Source organism: Leucoraja erinacea, chromosome 5 (genome assembly GCF_028641065.1).
Source record: "Leucoraja erinacea ecotype New England chromosome 5, Leri_hhj_1, whole genome shotgun sequence".
NCBI classification, from domain to species: domain Eukaryota; kingdom Metazoa; phylum Chordata; class Chondrichthyes; order Rajiformes; family Rajidae; genus Leucoraja; species Leucoraja erinaceus.
The window spans coordinates 94,261,669-94,279,411 of NC_073381.1; the positions used below are offsets into that span (position 1 = coordinate 94,261,669).

The window sequence follows — 17,743 nt, forward strand, 5'->3', positions numbered from 1 at the left end:
CTGTTGTGTAACTCTGCACATTTGCACTGCGTTCTCTTGGGCTCACTGTGTCTCATACAATGGGAGTAATTTAATTTGAAACTGGGGATCAAAACTGAAAATGCTTGAAACACTCTGAGGAGTGTTTTGAGTAGTGGGACATAGTATTAATACTTAAGATTTGACATACTTCATCAGAGTTGTTTTGAAGGGTCTCCAAAGTGGTTGAAAGCAACACACACGATCCTGTCCCTTGCAAATAGTAACCTAGAGTACAAGAGCAAAAAAGTCGTGATGTATAGTTCTAAAATAATGGTTCAGTATGCAACTGGAATAGTATATACTATTCTGGATGGCACATGTTTGTTAAGAAATAAAGGTTTTACAAACAGTACAGAAAGAATTTAATAAAATACAATGGGGCTTGGATTATATGGACAGGCTGGAGAAAATATATGTGTGAGGGGATCGGACAGAGATATTTTAAATCATGGAAGACATAGGCAGCATAGTTGAAGAGAAACTGATCCCATGTCATAAGGGTCAAGAATACTGTGTGGGAAAATGAAAGTGATTGTCAAAAGAACTAGGCGGCATAGTGGCGCAGCGGCAGAGCTGCTGCCATACAGCGCCAGAGGCCTGGGTTCCATTCTGATTACGGGTACTGCCTGTATGGAGTTTGTGCGTTCTCCCTGTGACCGCATGGGTTTTCTCCAGGTGCTCTGGTATTCTCCCACACTCCAAAGACGCACTGATTTGTAGGTTAATTGGCTTCAGTAAAATTGTACATTGTCTGGGGTGGTCGCTGGTTGGCACGGACCTGGTGGGCCGAAGGGACTGTTTCCAAGCTGTATCTCTAAAGTCTAAATAAAGTAAATTAAAAATGTCTCAGGGAATAGATTTAGGTTTATTATTGTTATATGTACTGAGGTACAGTGAAAAGTTTTGTTTTACTTGCTATCCAATCAGGTCAGATAGTACTATACATCTGTACAATTAAGTCAAGCTCAAGTATAAAGGGTAGAGTGAAGGTGAAGATACAGAGTGCTGAATATAGTTCTCAGCATTGTAGCGCATCAGATCTATAGACATAAAGTCCAGTGTCCGGAATGGTGTAGAGGTGATTTGGGCAGTACCCTAGCTTATGGAAAGACTGCTCAGAAGCCTCAATGAGTTATTTACATTTTCTGCTCCCAAGGGTGGTTTAGGCTAGATAATTAGACATATAAGACATATATATATATTTCTACTTAGACCATATAAGTATTTGGAATATTGAGAAGATGAGAGTTCTAGGCAACAGGCACAAAAAAGGAGCGGAGGCCAGCACACATCAGCAGATGATCATATTAAGTGTATTCTTGTGGATCATGAGGAATTTTTTAATTTAGATGGCAAGTGATTAGGGTTGCTAGGTTTAACAATAAAGGCAGAGCCAATTCTGGTGTTCAGATCAGAGCTGGAACTGAGTGGAAAGAATTTGTAGGGCCAAGGATAGAGTTTGATGGAATGAATTTGAGGTTAACTGCTCCATCACAGGTATCACCTATTTCCACATCATATTCATAGATTTTTTCCCTACCTCTGCTGATGAAATGCTAGTTAATGCATTGTCACCCCCACACCTGACTGGTCTGTTACTCTCCTGGCTGAGCTGCAAAATTATGCCCTTCATAAATGTGAACATGTGAAATTCTGCAAACCAACCTGAACTCCCATCCATCTATCAACTCTTTGCTTGCTCTTTCCTGGTGCAGTCTAATTTAAAAATTCTTAACCTGTCCTCGGATTCCAAGTGGCTTTCCTGTTCTAAAACTATAACCTATGGTGATCTCTGCACTCCACTGTTCTGGTTGTATGTTACTGGACCTTGTTATCCAATGTCTGTGGACCATGCCTTCAGCTAGGTCGGCTGTGATTTCCATAATTCCCTGCCTAAAGCTATCTACAAAATCATTCTCCCCATTACGACACTCCTTAAAATCCATCTGTGGAGAGAAGGAATGGGTGACGTTTCGGGTCGACTCCCCTGACATCAGTCTGAAGAAGGTTCTCGACCTGAAACATCACCCATTCCTTCTCTCCAGAAATGCTGCCTATCCTACTGAGTTACTCCAGCATTTTGTGTCTACCTTTGATTTAAACCAGCATCTGCAGTTCTTTCCTACAAATCCTTAAAATGCATGTCTTGAAACAACCATGCGTATTATTCTCCTTGGTGTGGTTTAGTAGATGAGTAGTTTGAGGGCTGTGGTGTGAGGGTTTGCAAGGTATTAAGTCATAGTCATTCAGTGGGTTGGAGATATAAAAGTTGATTTGGCCTCAGCGTGATAAATGAGGGGCTGATGGTGAAATTGTGTCATGATGCCAGTAATGTCAAGCAGCCCCTTGAGCATTTAGTGGCAACATTGTCTTGTTTGTGAATATTGTGGCATGAACGCAGCATTTGGAGCTAGATTTTCAATACAATGGCTCTAACGTTGACCCAGGCACTTCTTATCCATCAGGGGTTATAGCTGTTTTGCCATGCCTCTTTCCCATGCGTCTGTTCTCCTGTTTCTTAGTTTTTGTATTTCTGTCTGGTCAGCTTTTCTGATCCTAGATATCTCATGAACGCATTTCTTTGTCTGTTGGCTGTCACTCAATGTTATTTCACTTACACACACCTCTGCTGCCAACATTTTCTGCTTGTTTCTCTGCAACAGAAAGCTCTCTCTCCCTTTTACTCCCTTTCACTGTTCGGAGAGTCACATGGTAGGACGTGGACAGGTTTAGGGGAGATGGACGTGCTGAGGTTCAGCTGTCGTCTCAGATGCTTATGTCAGTGGATCATTATCTTTTAAAAGGTTTTTATTTTACTGTTGTAATTAAATCTGCATGTTTGGGACTTGCCAGTCCAGCAGTGCTCCATGCTCAGGGGAGAATGGGACAAATAAATGTTCATGACTTTTTCTTCTCCAAATCATGCTCTGAAAAGTGCTTTATTTGGAAGATCTCACTGTTTCGCTATGCCTTTCAAAAGTGTTTTTGATTAGTTATGCTTGCAAGCATGAGAGTCTATCAAATTGTTACATGAGTGTAATTGTGCAGGGTCTCCCATCAGTCACATGGATTTTATGTGGTTAACAATTAACAATACAAATTTCATCAATGTTGGTCGCTCTTGCAAATTAAGTATAGCGGTTACCCGATCACAAACATCGCCTATGGATGTCTTCCAGAGGTGCTGCCTGACCCGCTGAGTGACTTTGTGTCGTCTTCTGTCTTTTTTTAATGATTTGCTAATGTGCCACAATCAAGTTTAATAACGGTAGATCCCAGCATTGCTTTTAAGGATTTATCTTTGTCATGATTTAATGAATGTTAATTTCAGTTCCTGTTAGCATCTATACTGCGCGTCCTGTAGTCTCTTGGGTCCTTTAACAATGGTTCAACTCTGAAATGACGAGTATCTTAAAGGCACGATTGTGAACATATTACCTCCCCAGTGGCGGCATTTATTGTACAAGCATTGTTTCACTCATGACCCATTTGTAATGTGATCAGAGAATGGACTATTTGAATTAGTTTAGTTTCAATTTTTTTCTAAACACAGTCCTTGTAACCTGTCTGACGAAGGGTCTTGACCCGAAACGTCACCCATTCCTTCTCTGGAGAGATGCTGCCTGTCCCTCTGAGTTACTCCAGCCTTTTGTGTCTATCTTTGTAACCATTTAATTGATTGTGCTTAGAGTGTTGAAATTGACATAATTTAATGATGTGTTGTGTGATTTACATCATTGTTTAATAATTTAACAGCTGGAGCTGAGAAATGCAGTAATCATTTTATTGGTGAACACAACTCACACTCCCCAAAACCCTAAACTTAATTATGATAAAAGTATAAAACTATGTTTATAGCTCTTGGTGAAGTTATTGAAACACTAATTTCAGTACCTTATTTATCCTGGTTGTTGGGTTTGTTTCCTCTTTGAACAGTAGTTGGCTGTTACGTTGTCAATCCGCACGAGTGTTTAATTTGTCAGCGTGAGTAGGCATGACTTAAAAGTCTGAAATAAAAACAGAAAATGCTGGAAACACCTAGCATTTGTGGAGAGAAGAGCAGTGTTAATCATGAAGACCCAATGACGGCTGGGTGCGACATGAGATGGATATTGTTGGTTCTTTCTCTAGCTTCAATGTTTACAATGAGCTCTCTCTCTCTCTCTCGAGTCCGATAGCTTAACACACTGGTTAACGCAGGTTAGAATCAGTGTCTTTGTCTTCACGTGTATAGTAAATGCACAGGGTGGAGCATGGAGAATATCTGCTGTAGATCTCTTCTAAAAATGACCGGCTTGGTACTTATAAACAGGAACTTTACTGATCCTGATCAGTATCCTGTTTCAAAGGCAGCATCCACAGGTAAGAAAAAAAAGTTACAGACTTCTCAGTCATTCTTTGTGTTAGAAGTAATTTAAAGATTCTAGTTATTTTAATCCTGAAGGAGAATAATAGTCAAGATCTAATTGTACGTAAAAGCATATGGGACTCTCAAATGCTAATTATAATGTCTATTGCAGAGAGCACAATTATTCACTGACCCTTGAGGCTGATTCTTTGTATTTAAAATATTTCAATATTATTTGAGTTCTTATCAAAAATTACAGCAGGATCTTGATCGGTTGGGCAAGTGGGGTGAGGAATGCTTATTGGAGATTAATGCAGATAAGTGCGAGGTGCTGCATTTTGGGATGTCAAACCAGCGTTAGACCTACACAGTGTTTAGCAGGAGTGTTGTAGACCAGAGGGATCCAGGAATCTAGGTACATGATTTTTGGAAGTGGCATCACATGTAGATAGGGTGGTCAAGAAGGCTTTTGGTACATTGGCCTTTATCAATCAGAATATTGAGTATAGAAGTTGGGAAGTTATGTTACAGTTGTACAAGACATTGGTGAAGCCATTTGGAGCGTATTCTGTTGCATTTTGGCATTATAGGAAGGAGCTGTAATAGAAAGGGTTATGCTTCATGTCCCCGTATGTAAGATAGCTTTTATATGTCAGAATGACTATCCCCATCCGCTGTGCGAAATAACTCGCTGAGAGTATTTACTGTCTCAGTGGTGTCCAGGGCACTTTATGCGGTCTTCTGGGTAGCCACTGCTGCCATTGCCTGCTTGAGTTGCCTTGCTGTTAGGGCATTTTCTGCGGCGGGCAGCCTTCTGAGTAGGCACCGCTTGTATGCGATGTAAACTTGTTCTTCGTGCAGAGTTGTGAATCTGTGGAATTCTCTGCCACAGAAGGCAGTGGAGACCAATTCAATGGATGTTTTCAAGAGAGAGTTAGATTTAGCTCTTAGGGTTTAAGGAATCAAGGGATATGGGGAAAAATCAGGAACTGGTTTTAGATGAGCAGCCATGATCATATTGCATGGCGGTGCTGGCTCGAAGGGCCGAATGGCCTACTCCTGCACCTATTTTTCTATGTTTCTATGAGTGATCGTTCAGTGTTGTGGAAATTACAAACTGTCTTGATTGCACGAGGGACTGAGTACAAAATTGTTTACGTAAGTGCAAATTTATGTAAGCTGCCTATTTTATAAGTTGGGGAGTGTGTATAATCCTTGGAGCGCAGGAGGATGAGGGGTGACCTTATAGAGGAGTATAAGATCATGAGAGGAATGGATAGGGTGAATGCACAGAGTCTTTTACCTAGAATAGGTGAAGAGGTGGAAAATTTAACAGGAACCTGAGGGGCAACTTTGGGTGGTGGGAATGAGGAGGTAGTTGAGGCAGGTACTATAACAACATTTAAGAGTCATTTGGACAGGGCTATGAATAGGAAATGTATAGAGGGATATGGGCCAAGTGCAATCAGGTGAAACTAATGTAGGTGAGGCATCTAGGTTGGCATGGGCAAGTTGGACAAACGTGCCTGTATGACATGAATCTATAACTCTGACACTGCACCAATTTGTGACTATTGCTGTGCTGAATCACCACTCACCATTTATACCAAAGCTATTTAACAGTCTCTGATACCAAATGAAAAATAAAAAAACTTCAGATGATGAAAATCAAAAATAGAAACAGAAAATACTGGAAATACTCAACAGGTCAAGCTGCACCGTGGAAATAGAAACAGAGTTAATGTTTCCGGTCGAAGACTTATTATCAGAATTAGATAGGAGACAGAGGAAGCGTACAATCAGAGTGTAAAGAAAACATACAGCACAGTTACAGTCCCTTTCGGTCCACCATGTCCATGCCGACCTTGATGACTATCTTCTCTAATCCCATTTGCTTGCATTCAGGCCCGTATTCATTTCTGTCTTTCCTATCCAAGTACCTGCCTAATAAAATTGTATCTACTTTCATATCCTCCTCTGGCAGCTCATTCCAGATATACCCGTCATATCTCCTTTTAATTTCTAATTTCTCACTTTAAATTTCTCTAGTTTTAGACTCCCCTGAGCAGAGAGTAAGATTCTAATGATATATCTTATCTTTCCCACTCATAATTTTACAAACCACTTTGAGATCACCCCTCGGCCTTCTACATTCATATGAAAATAAACCTAACCTATCCAATCTCACCATATAACTACAGCCCTCTATTCCAGGCAACATCCTAGAGAATCTCTTCTACACTTTCTCTATTGCTTCCTCATCTTCCTGTGGTGTGATGACCAGAACTGCACCCAGTAAGTGTGGTTTATCCGATGTACCGCACAAGTACAACATCATGCACCAACTTTTATACTTGATGTCTCAGCCTGTGAGACAAGCATACTAAGTGCCTTTTTTCACTATTATCCATTCATGTTACTACTTTCAGGGAGCTATGGACCTGCATGCCAAGAACTCTCTATACATCATTGCTCCTCATGTCCCTATTTATTATATATGTCGAGTGCATCCTCTTATACTTGTCTGAATTAAACTTCATCCGTCATTGCCCTGCCCAACTTCCAACTCATTTATGTCCTGTGGTATTCTTTGAATATCACCTTTGTTTTCTACAACGCCACCAATTTTTTTGCCTGCAGACATACAGATCGTACCTTCTACATTTCTACATCTGTCATTTATAAACATGTATATACAGTGCCCTCCATAATGTTTGGGACAAAGACCCATCGTTTATTTATTTGCCTCTGTACTCCACAATTTGAGATGTGTAATAGAAAAAATCAGTGCACATTGTCAGATTTTAATAAAGGCCATTTTTATACATTTTGGTTTTACCATGTAGAAATTACAGCAGTGTTTATCAACAGTATAGTGCCCTAAAAGGGTGGGACTATGTATAAATACGGTGAGATTGAATAGGTTAGGTTTATTTTCATATGTTTCATATTTTGTTGCATATGCTTTGCATGTAATGACTACTTGAAGTCTGCGATTCATGGACATCACCAGTTGCTGGGTGTCTTCTCTGGTGATGCTCTGCCAGGCCTGTATTGCAGCCATCTTTAGCTTATGCTTGTTTTGGGGGCTAGTTCCCTTCAGTTTTCTCTTCAGCATATAAAAGGAATGCTCAATTGGGTTCAGATCGGGTGATTGACTTGGCCACTCAAGGATTTACCATTTTTTAGCTTTGAAAAATTCCTTTGTTGCTTCAGCAGCATGTTTGGGATCATTGTCTTGCTGTAGAATGAACCGCCGGCCAATGGGTTTTGAGGCATTTGTTTGAACTTGAGGAGATAGGATGTGTCTATACACTTCAGAATTCATTATTCATCAGCAGTTGAATCATCAATGAAGATAAGTGAGCCAGTACTTTCAGCAGCCATACATGCCCAGGCCATAACACACCCACCACTGTGTTTCACAGATGAGGTGGTATGCTTTGGATCTTGGGCAGTTCCTTCTCTCCTCCATACTTTGCTCTTGCCATCACTCTGATATAAGTTAATCTTCATCTGATCTGTCCACAAGACCTTTTCCTAGAACTGTGGTTGATCTTTTAGGTTCTTCTTGGCAAACTGTAACCCGGGTATCCTATTTTTGTGCATCTTGCAGTGTATACTCTGTATTTCAGTTCATGAAGTCTTCTGCAGACAGTGGTCATTGACAAATCCACACCTGAATAGTGTTTCTGATCTGTCTGACAGGTGTTTGGGGGTCTGTTCCCCCAATGTGCGGTTGTGGGGGGGGGGGGGGGGGGGGAGGCGGCATGCAGCGCCACACACTAACTACCCCCCCCCCCCCCCCCACACTCACGCTAATGGAGGGGAGGAGGGAAGAGAGAGAGAGAGAGAGAGAGAGAGAGAGGGGGGGGGGGAGGAGAAAGAGGGCGATTGGGGAAAAAAAGGGGGGGGGGGGGGGAGGGGGGGGGGAGGGGGGGGGAGGGAGGGGGGGAGAGAGAGGGAGTGCTGAGAGGGGGGTGAGATGAGGGGCGGGGAAGAGGTGGGGGGGACAGGGAGGGGAGGGAGGGTGGAGGGAAGGGGGTAGGGGTGTGTGGAGGGGAGGGGGGGGTTTAGGGGAGGGACGGTGGGGAGGGGATGGAGGGGAGAAAAAGAGGGGAGAGGAGAGGGAGGGGAGGGGAGGGGGGGGAGGAGGGGGAGAGGGGGGTGAGGAGAGGGGGGGGAGGAGAGGGGGGGGAGGAGAGAGGAGAGAGGGGAGGCAGGGAGAGGGATCAGGAGGAGAGGGGATGAGAGGGTGAGGGAGAGGGGGGAGGAGAGCGAGGGGGGAGGAGAGGGGGGGGGGGGGAGGGGAGGAGAGAGGATTAGAGAAGGGAGGAGACAGAGGGGGAGAGGAGGGAGGGGGGGAGAGAGAGGGGGAGAGAGAGGAGGGGAGGGGAGGGAGGGAGAGAGGAGGAGAGGAGGGGAGGAGAGGGAGGGGGGAGAGGGGGGAGGAGGGGGGGAGAGGAGGGGGGGGAGGAGGGGAGGAGGGGGGGGAGGGGAGGGAGGGGGGGAGAGGAGAGGAGAGGGGGGAGAGGAGGAGGAGAGGGGGGAGAGGAGGAGAGGGGGGGGGGGAGGAGGAGAGGGGGAGAGGAGAGGGGGGGAGGAGAGGGGGGGGGAGGAGGGGGAGAGAGAGAGGAGGGGGGGGGAGAGGAGGAGAGGAGAGGGGAGAGAGAGAGATGTGGGGAGAGAGAGAGAGAGTGCCTTTTAACTTCAACCCAATCCCAAACAACCATTTGCAGGCAGTGCTTTTTTTACCTCTAACCATATTTTCATTTTCAAACCAAATTAAGGGTACTCACAGTGCTGTAGAGATTTGTCAGTGTCATTCAGAGCTCTGATTGAGGCACACCACTTGCAGAGACTGATTGAGGCACACCATTCAGAGCTCTGATTGAGGCACACCACTTGCAGAGACTGATTGAGGCACACCACTTCCTGGTTTTATAGTCCCTCCCCCCTGCTGCCAGCGGGGGCAGCAGAGAGAATGGAGAATTTTGTAAAATCATTAATATCTCTGTCATATTTCATCGACGGGAAAAATCCTCGGCACACATACGGCGGAGGGGGGCTCTGGGCGAGGTGGCCAAAAATGACGGCCGTAGGTCGCGGCGTTCTCTCGGAAATCGCAGCACAGATCGCCAAAACCGGTCAAGAATAGAGTTTTAGTAATATAGATAGATAGAGAGAATGTTTCTGTCATCAGCTGTGGAAGTCTTCCTTGGCCTGCCAGTCCCTTTGCGATTAGTAAGCTTACCAGTGCTCTTTCTTCTTAATGATTGATTTTGGTAGGCCTAAGGGTTGGCTGATGTCTCTAACAGTTTTATTCTTGTTTCTCAGTCTCATAACGACTTCTTTGACTTCCATTGGCACAACTTTGGTCCTCATGTTGATAAACAGCAATAAAAGTTTCCAAAGGTGATGGATAGGCTGGATAGGCTGGAGAAAAGACTAGGTGCTGAGAGCTCTCTTATACCTGCATGAAGGAGGCAATTAAACACATGTGAGCAGTTACAAATGCCTGTGAAGCCATGTGTCCCAAACATTATGGTGCCTTGAAATGGGACTATGTATAAACACAGCTGTAATTTCTACATGGTGAAACCAAAATATGTAAAAATGGCCTTTAATAAAATCTGACAATGTGCACTTTATTTTTTTCTATTACAAATCTCAAATTGTGGAGTACAGAGGCAAATAAATAATTGATGGATGTTTGTCTCAAACATTATGGAGGGCACTGTATGTATTTTACAAATAACAATGGTTGTAAAATCCCTATGATGCACCATTTGTTACAGATATCCGATTTGCCTCTATGCCTTGGATTCCTTGTTAAATTTTGTATATTGGGCTTCACTGTGAAACTACAGAAGGTCACAGACCAATAGGTCACGTTCACTTTCACATTCATGTTCACATTTATTGTCACATGCACCAATTAGGGTACAGTGATTAAGGTACAGGTCGGAGAATTAAAGAGACAGGCAACAGGTTCAGGGTCATCACTGCGGACCGAACACAGTTGCTCCAAAGCAAACACCCAATCTCCCATTTGGTTTATCAGTGTAGAGGAGATCACATAGTAAATACTGAATGCAGTACACTGGGTTGGAATTACCAGCAAACCATGTTCCCCTATCTCCCCTGTGCTCTCCAACACACATTGGGTTTCAGATCAGGCAAAGTAGTAAGAATATAAGAAAACAAGAAAATAACAGGAGCAGACTCCTAAAATCTGATCTATATGGGCCTCACCTCTTCTTCAGTGCCAATTACAGACGACCCCCATGTTTTGACTGTTTGGACTACAGAAATTTGCCCTTTTAGAATTCATAAATCACTGCCCAGAAATGTGTGACAAAATTTGCTCTTACCGAATTTATGTTGGATATAAAAATGCAGAAAATGTGAAAGATGCAACAAATTTTGTCGGTCTAGGTATGGGATAAAAAGATTTGGATATGACTTCACTGTGTCAATGGTTTGCCAGTCATAGCCGAGTCCCTTCTTTGTCACACCTTCCCCCGTCAGAGGACATGTGAACAGATGTCAGCACTGTCACACTCTTCATCTGCAAGGCATTTTCTCCAAGGCTGCAATGTGGTGAAGCATAGTAACCATGGCAAGCTCTTTGAAGTAATCCCTCGACCTTTACTCCACTTCCAATAAGTTACTGCGCGTTACTCACTGAACTCCTTCTACATCACCCTCCTCCCATGAACACTGATCCTCAAATCCCATCCTTTTCCCCAATATCCCGAGTTCGGAAAGCCTTTCTAATACACGAGCCCTGTGCATGAGGAAAAATCCCCACAAATGGTAAATGTGGCAACATGCACTGAGACATCTGTTCTCACGCTGGGGAGGGTTGTTAAGCGAGCGACTTGGCTGTGGTTGCCAACCCATTCCACATGCTGATGTCATATCTAAATCTTATTGCCCCATATTATTGAGTGCCTTAAAATTAAAAAAAGGACAACATTTGTTTCTTTCAGATGAGCCTTGTCCATCCCGGGTCGAATGTTACCCTCAGCTGTTAAATAACAGCAGTGACTCACTTTGTCATCAAAGGTAAAATAGCTTAATTTGAGATAAAGAAACATCCTGTCGGATCATAGTTCCACTTACAACATGGTATTCATTGGGAAAAGCGGTTTGTGTTACAGAAAATTGTAATATCGATGGTTTTCCCCTCCGTAACGTGGGGGTCATCTGTAACCCCAATTCCTCAATCAAATAGTTATTCACCTCAGCTTTCAATACTTCTGATGATCCAGTTTCTACCACCTGCCAGGACAGAAAATTCCAGATTGAGTATTCTCTATGAGACAAAATTTCTATGTATTTCCTTTTTAATGACCATCCTTCTATCTTGCAGTTATGCCACCTTGTTTAAGCTATCCCACTTGTGAAAACATCCTAACCCTGTCACCCCTCTATCTTCAGATCCGCAATGTTCAAATAAACTCTAAAGAATACAGACACAAATTATTTTGTCTCTCTTACTAGGATGGTCCTCGCATTCCAGAAAATAACCTGAATCCCCTTTGTACTGCTTCTGATGTTACTGTATCTTTTTTTTTGGTCAGGGGACCAATACTACACAGTATTCCAGGCAAACCTTCACCAACATCCTGTACAATTGCAACAAAACCTACCTATTTTTAAACACCAGCCCGTTTGCAAAGAAGACCAAAATGGTATTTACCTTCCTGACTACTTGAAAGACCTTTGCTTTTTGTGATTCATTCACTGGAACACCTTTATCCGTTCATGGCACTGCTTCTGCTTTTCGACACCTATTTCCTCCTTAATGACGCTCTCAACTATAGCCCTTTATTCTCTTTCATATATTCATCAATTATGCTCCTTAAATCGTCAATCACAGTTGTTGTAGTGAATTCCACGTTCACAGTTTCTTGTTGGATTTCTTAGTCACTATAATGATGACCTCGAGCTTCTGTACACTCTCCCTGTGCTTATTCTTTCAAAAACCTTAATAATTTAAAAGATCTTTATAAGTCAACCCCAGCCTATTCCAAGAAAAAGATGCCCAGTCTCTTCATCCTTTCCTGACATGTATACGTTTGCATTTTCAGTATCATCTATATAAATCTTCTTTGTTCCTTTCCACGTTTTCATGCTTGTGTATTATTTTCAAAACAATAGAGTAACAAGAACTGTACGCAGTGTTACTCTAAAGGTTCAGTACAGGTTTAGGATAATTTTCTTACTTTTTATTTCTAACTGTCTTGAATAATACTATTTCTTGGCTTGCCTTTTTACAGCCTTACTAACCTGTGGCACAGCTTTTAGCAATTCGTATCATGTCTCTTGAGATCTCTTTGTTTCTCTATACCAATTAATCGTACACTCTCCAACTAATAAGTGACTGTATGAGTAATCATCGAAGTCCTACACGGAATTCCTCCCAAGTTGGTACCATCTGCAAAGCTAGAATTTCCAAAGTTTAAATAGGTATTCTTAACAGTAAACAGTATTGATCCTGGTTCTGATCCTTTTAGAGGATCACTGCCCACTGGAATAGGCGCTCTATACTCCCAAACCTTGTGTTTTACATGACAGCATTAGAATAAGAGTTGTACAACACAGAGATGGCCCTTCGGCCCACCATGTCCATGCAAATCGTTTTACCCACTTACTCTCATCCCACTTGGCGGAATAGGACTCTATCCTTCTATGCCATCCCAATTTAAGTGTCTAACTAAATGCCGCTTTACATACTGTAGGTGTTGCATTTGATGTCACCACCTGCTCTGGTAGTGGTTCAACATATCAACAACTCACTTTAAAACTCTTCTGCCAATTATTTTTCCATCTGCAAGTTCACTAATGTGTTTATGGTTTCCTCCCATGTCCCAAAGTCGCACGGGTTTGTGGGTTAATTGGCCTCTGTAAATTGCCCCTAGTGAGTGGATGTGAAAGTGGGATATGGGCAATTGATAGTCGGCGTGGACAGGGTGGACCAAAGGGCCTGTTTCCATGCTGCATCTTTAAACTAAACTAAAACACCATTCACTCACAGTAGACCTATGCCCTTATGTTTTTTGATAACTCCCCCATGATAAACTGAAGTTATCTATCTAATCTATGTCTCGCATAAACTTACATTCTTCTGTCAGATCATTCTTCAGTCTCTTTCACTTCTGGGAAAAGAAACCTAGCCTATCTAATTTATCCACATAACTAAAGTCTTCCAATCTAGACAGCATCCTGGTAAATCTTTTCTGTATTCTGGCACAATCATATCCTTCCTATAGTGTGGTGACCAGAACTGCACACAACACTCTAAGTCCAGCCTAACCAATGTTTTGTAAAGTTGCAATGTGGCATTCCAACTTATATATTCTGTGCCTCGAATTATGAAGGGAATCATGACATATGCCTTTTTCACCACCCTTTCTATATGTCACCACTTTTGGGTAACTATGGACATAGATCTCTAGGTCACAGAGTCATATAGCACAGAAAGGGACCCTTCAGCCCAACTCATGCATGCTGACCAAGATGCCCCATCGAATCTAGAAAGGTCGCTCTGTTTATCAATGCTCCTTGGTGTGCTTGTAAATACTGCATAGGTTCTACCCCTATTTGACTTCCCAAAATGCATCACCTCACACTTGGCAGGATTAATTGCCATCCGCCAGTGCTCTGCCCAACCTTCCATCTGATCTATATCTTGATGTAGCCTTCCTTGCTTTCTAGAATACCACTATTATTCAGAGACTTAATCATACCATCTTTGTTCACATTCAACGTGTTAATATATATCACCAACAGTGAAAGTCCAAACATCCATCCCTTTCCTGAAATCAGTTGACAATCCAATCTGCGACCTGTATTTTGATTCTGACCTCATCATTCATCTATTATGTACCAAATCAAAAGACATGTAAAAATCTGGATGAATTATATCTGCTGCATCATTGCTATTTCTTCTCTGTTACCATTAAAAAAACTAAGTCTTTGGCAAGCAAGATTTTCTGTTTTAAAATGCATGCTGATATTCATTAGTATACGTTGTGATTGCCTTTGAGTTTTATTTTATTACCTCTCATGGAAAATATTGACCATTGGAACTGACAACATCACTTTGTGATAAAGCACCTGAAATTTTAAGATATTTCTTTTAGTTTTAGTTTAGTTTACAGATAGAGCATGGAAACAGGCCCTTCGGCGATAACAGCAGTAATCCTTTTTGATTCTTTGAAAGGAACTAGCAACAAAGCTGAATTGGCGTGCACTCTCTTGAATGCCCTTGAGTTCACAATTATATCTCTTATGACATTCAAGCTTTTAGTATTATATATAGTAATTTCTTGTAGTCCAACTTTGAGTTTAGAAAGAGGTAGTTTACAGATAGCAAATTCTTTGGTGGTCATCTTCAAAGGTTCTGTAAATTCTAGAATTCTTCCTGTGGATTGGAAGAACAGAGAACAAAGAACGCCACAGCACAAGAACAGGCCCTTCGGTCCACAATGTCTCCACTGAACATGGTATCAGGACGAACATATCTACCTGCACATAACCCATATCCCCCTATTCCCCAAATATCCATATGCCTATCCAAAAGTCTTTTAAATGCCACAAATGAATCCGATTCAACCACCACCCTTGCAGTGCGTTCGAGGCATTCACAATCTTCTATGTTAAAAAAAACCAAACTAGCCTTTAATACCTTTAAATTTTGCCTCACTCACTTTATACCTATGTCTTCTAGTGTTGGACATTTCCACCCTGGGGATAAAATGTTTTGACTGTCTACCCCATATATGCCTCTCATAATTTGATATACTTCTATAAAGTCTATCTTCAATCTCTGATATTCCAGAGAAAACAATCCAAGTCTATCCAACCTCTCCCTGTAGCTGAAACTCTCTAATCAAGGCAACATTCTGGTAAGCCTCCACTGCACCCTCTCCAAAGCCTCCACATCTTTCCTGTAATGGGGTGACCAGAACCGCATGCAATGCTCCAAATGTCAATTAACCTACAAACCTACACATCATTTGGTATATGGGAGGAAGCTGGAACACCCAGATAAAACCCACACAGTCACAGAGAAAATGTATAAGCTCCCCACTGACAGCACCCATACAGGATCAAACCCGGGTCTCTATGCTGTGAGGTAGCAGCTCTACCACTGTACACTGTGTCTCCCTGTAGAGTAAAGAGATCTCGGAGTCTAGGTACATAATTACAATCTTAAGAGGGTGTCAAAAATTACAGCAGGGTCTTGATCAGTGGACAACTGGGCTGAGGGATGGTTAATATAGTTTAATGCAGAGAAGTGTGAGGTATCGCTTTTGGGAAGTCAAACCAGGGCAGCTGCTTCACAATGAATAACAGTCTCTGGAGAGTGTACAAGTGCATAGGGATCCAGGAGTGTAAGTACATACTTCTCTGAAAGTGGCTTCACGGGAAGTTAGGGTGGTCAGGAAGAAATTTGGTCCATTGGCCTTAATCATTAGGAAATCTGGCAGAAGTGGGAGACTGTGCAATGGAGGTCTCGCAACGTTACCAGGCGACCGAGCCATGTGTTGTCAGGGTGACAGGTTCAATGGGGGACATTGCGTTTGCATCTCGCAACCCAGGACCTTGTTTTGTTGCAGTGGCTGTAAGCCTGTGCCGTGTAATGCTCTTCAAGAGTGTTTTACTATTTGCACTCTTTTCGCAGCACTGCCCATCAAACACCACCACAAATTGATGACTCGGTCCGCTATAGCCAAAATTCTTCATAAAGAAGTATGTAATAACGAGGGCAAACTGTGTTCTGTTCACTTTTAGCCACCATGCTATAGAAAACATGCCATTAATCTGGAAAGAGTGCATAGGATGTTGCCAGGACTTGAGGACCTGCGCTATAGGAAGAGGTTGGGCAGGCTAGGACTTTATTCCTTGGAGCTCAGGAGGCTGAGGGTGATCTTACAGAGGTGTATAAAATCATGAGAGGAACTGATAGACTGAATGTACAGAGTCATTTAACCAGAGTAGGGAAGTCAAGAACTGGCGGACATAGGTTCAAGTTGAGAGGAAAGATTTAAAAGGAACCCAAGTGACAACTTTTTCACACAAGAATTGTGGTGGGTGTCTGGAATGAGCTGCCGGGGGAGGTACTTGAGACAAGTACTATAGCAACATTTAAAAGACATTTGGATACCTACATGGCTAAGATGTAGAAGGACACGTGCCAAATGCAGGCAGATGGGTCTAGTGTAGATGCGGCATCTTGGTTGGTATATGCAAGTTAGGTTGAAGGGTCTGTTTTTGTGCTGCATGACTCCATGACTCTAAAAGTGTTGACACAAGTTATTAAAGCCACACAAAGGAAAATGCTGGAATTAATTTCAAGAGCAGTAGAATTTAAACTACTACAGAGCCGTGCCTGCGCTGGTCTGATCTCTATCTTAAGGGTTAGAAGATTGAGGGGGGATCTTATAGAAACTTACAAAATTCTTAAGGGATTGGACAGGCTAGATGCAGGAAGATTGTTTCCGATGTTGGGGAAGTCCAGAACAAGGGGGTCACAGTTTAAGGATAAAGGGGAAAATCTTTTAGGACCGAGATGAGGAAAACATTTTTCACACAGAGAGTGGTGAATCTCTGGAATTCTCTGTCACAGAAGGTAGTTGAGTCCAGTTTGTTGGCTGTATTTAAGTTAGATGTGGCCCTAGTGGCTAAAGGGATCAGGGGGTATGGAGAGAAGGCAGGTACAGGATACTGAGTTGGATGATCAGCCATGATCATATTGAATGGCGGTGCAGGCTCGAAGGGCCGAATGGCCTACGCCTGCACCTATTTTCTATGTTTCTATGTTTCTATGATAGAATCTGAAAAACACCCCTCTACCACAACCACTGTCTCCAACCTTCAAGAGAATTTTATACCCAATTGGCTAGCTCAATCACCCTGTATTCCAGGATCGAGGAAGAACTACAATAAAGATAGCTGAGGATGATGAACTGATATGCTTTGGAAATGTACATATTGTGAGGCTCTGGAAGATTAATAATGTGATAGATGTTGGAAGATGCTTTTTCGACTGTTGAAAACTTGTGGCTCTAAATATAACATGTAAGAAAATTAGAATTAATTTCTTCAGAGAGGGAAAATGTGTGACTTGGTTCCCTGTGGAATGGTTGTGGCAAATGATATGAATGGGGTTATTGAGGGAGAAGGCAAGCTGAGGGTTTGAGAGGAGCAAAAGTACAGGCTTAGTCTAATTGATCAATTTGTTCTACTTCCAGCAAATGACATCAAAAGAGTTATTATAACTTCCGATCAGTGAGCTTTGTTAGTCACTTGCCAATAGTTTAATTAATTGCATGATCTTATGTACAAAAAAGCAGAATC

General features: G+C 42.4%; 1 protein-coding gene across 7 annotated transcripts in view; it reads left to right on the forward strand.

The window, feature by feature from the left end:
- LOC129697600 (phosphofurin acidic cluster sorting protein 2-like) overlaps positions 1-17,743 on the forward strand; it is a 154,483-nt gene that overhangs the window by 1,857 nt on the left and 134,883 nt on the right. For 2 of the 7 annotated variants that reach the window (XM_055636293.1, XM_055636297.1), the window contains exon 2: positions 11,365-11,440. The exons of the other annotated variants lie outside the window; for them this stretch is intronic. The gene's annotated coding sequence lies outside the window, so the exon portion shown is untranslated. The remainder of the gene's footprint in view (positions 1-11,364; positions 11,441-17,743) is intronic. 7 annotated transcript variants of the gene reach the window in all.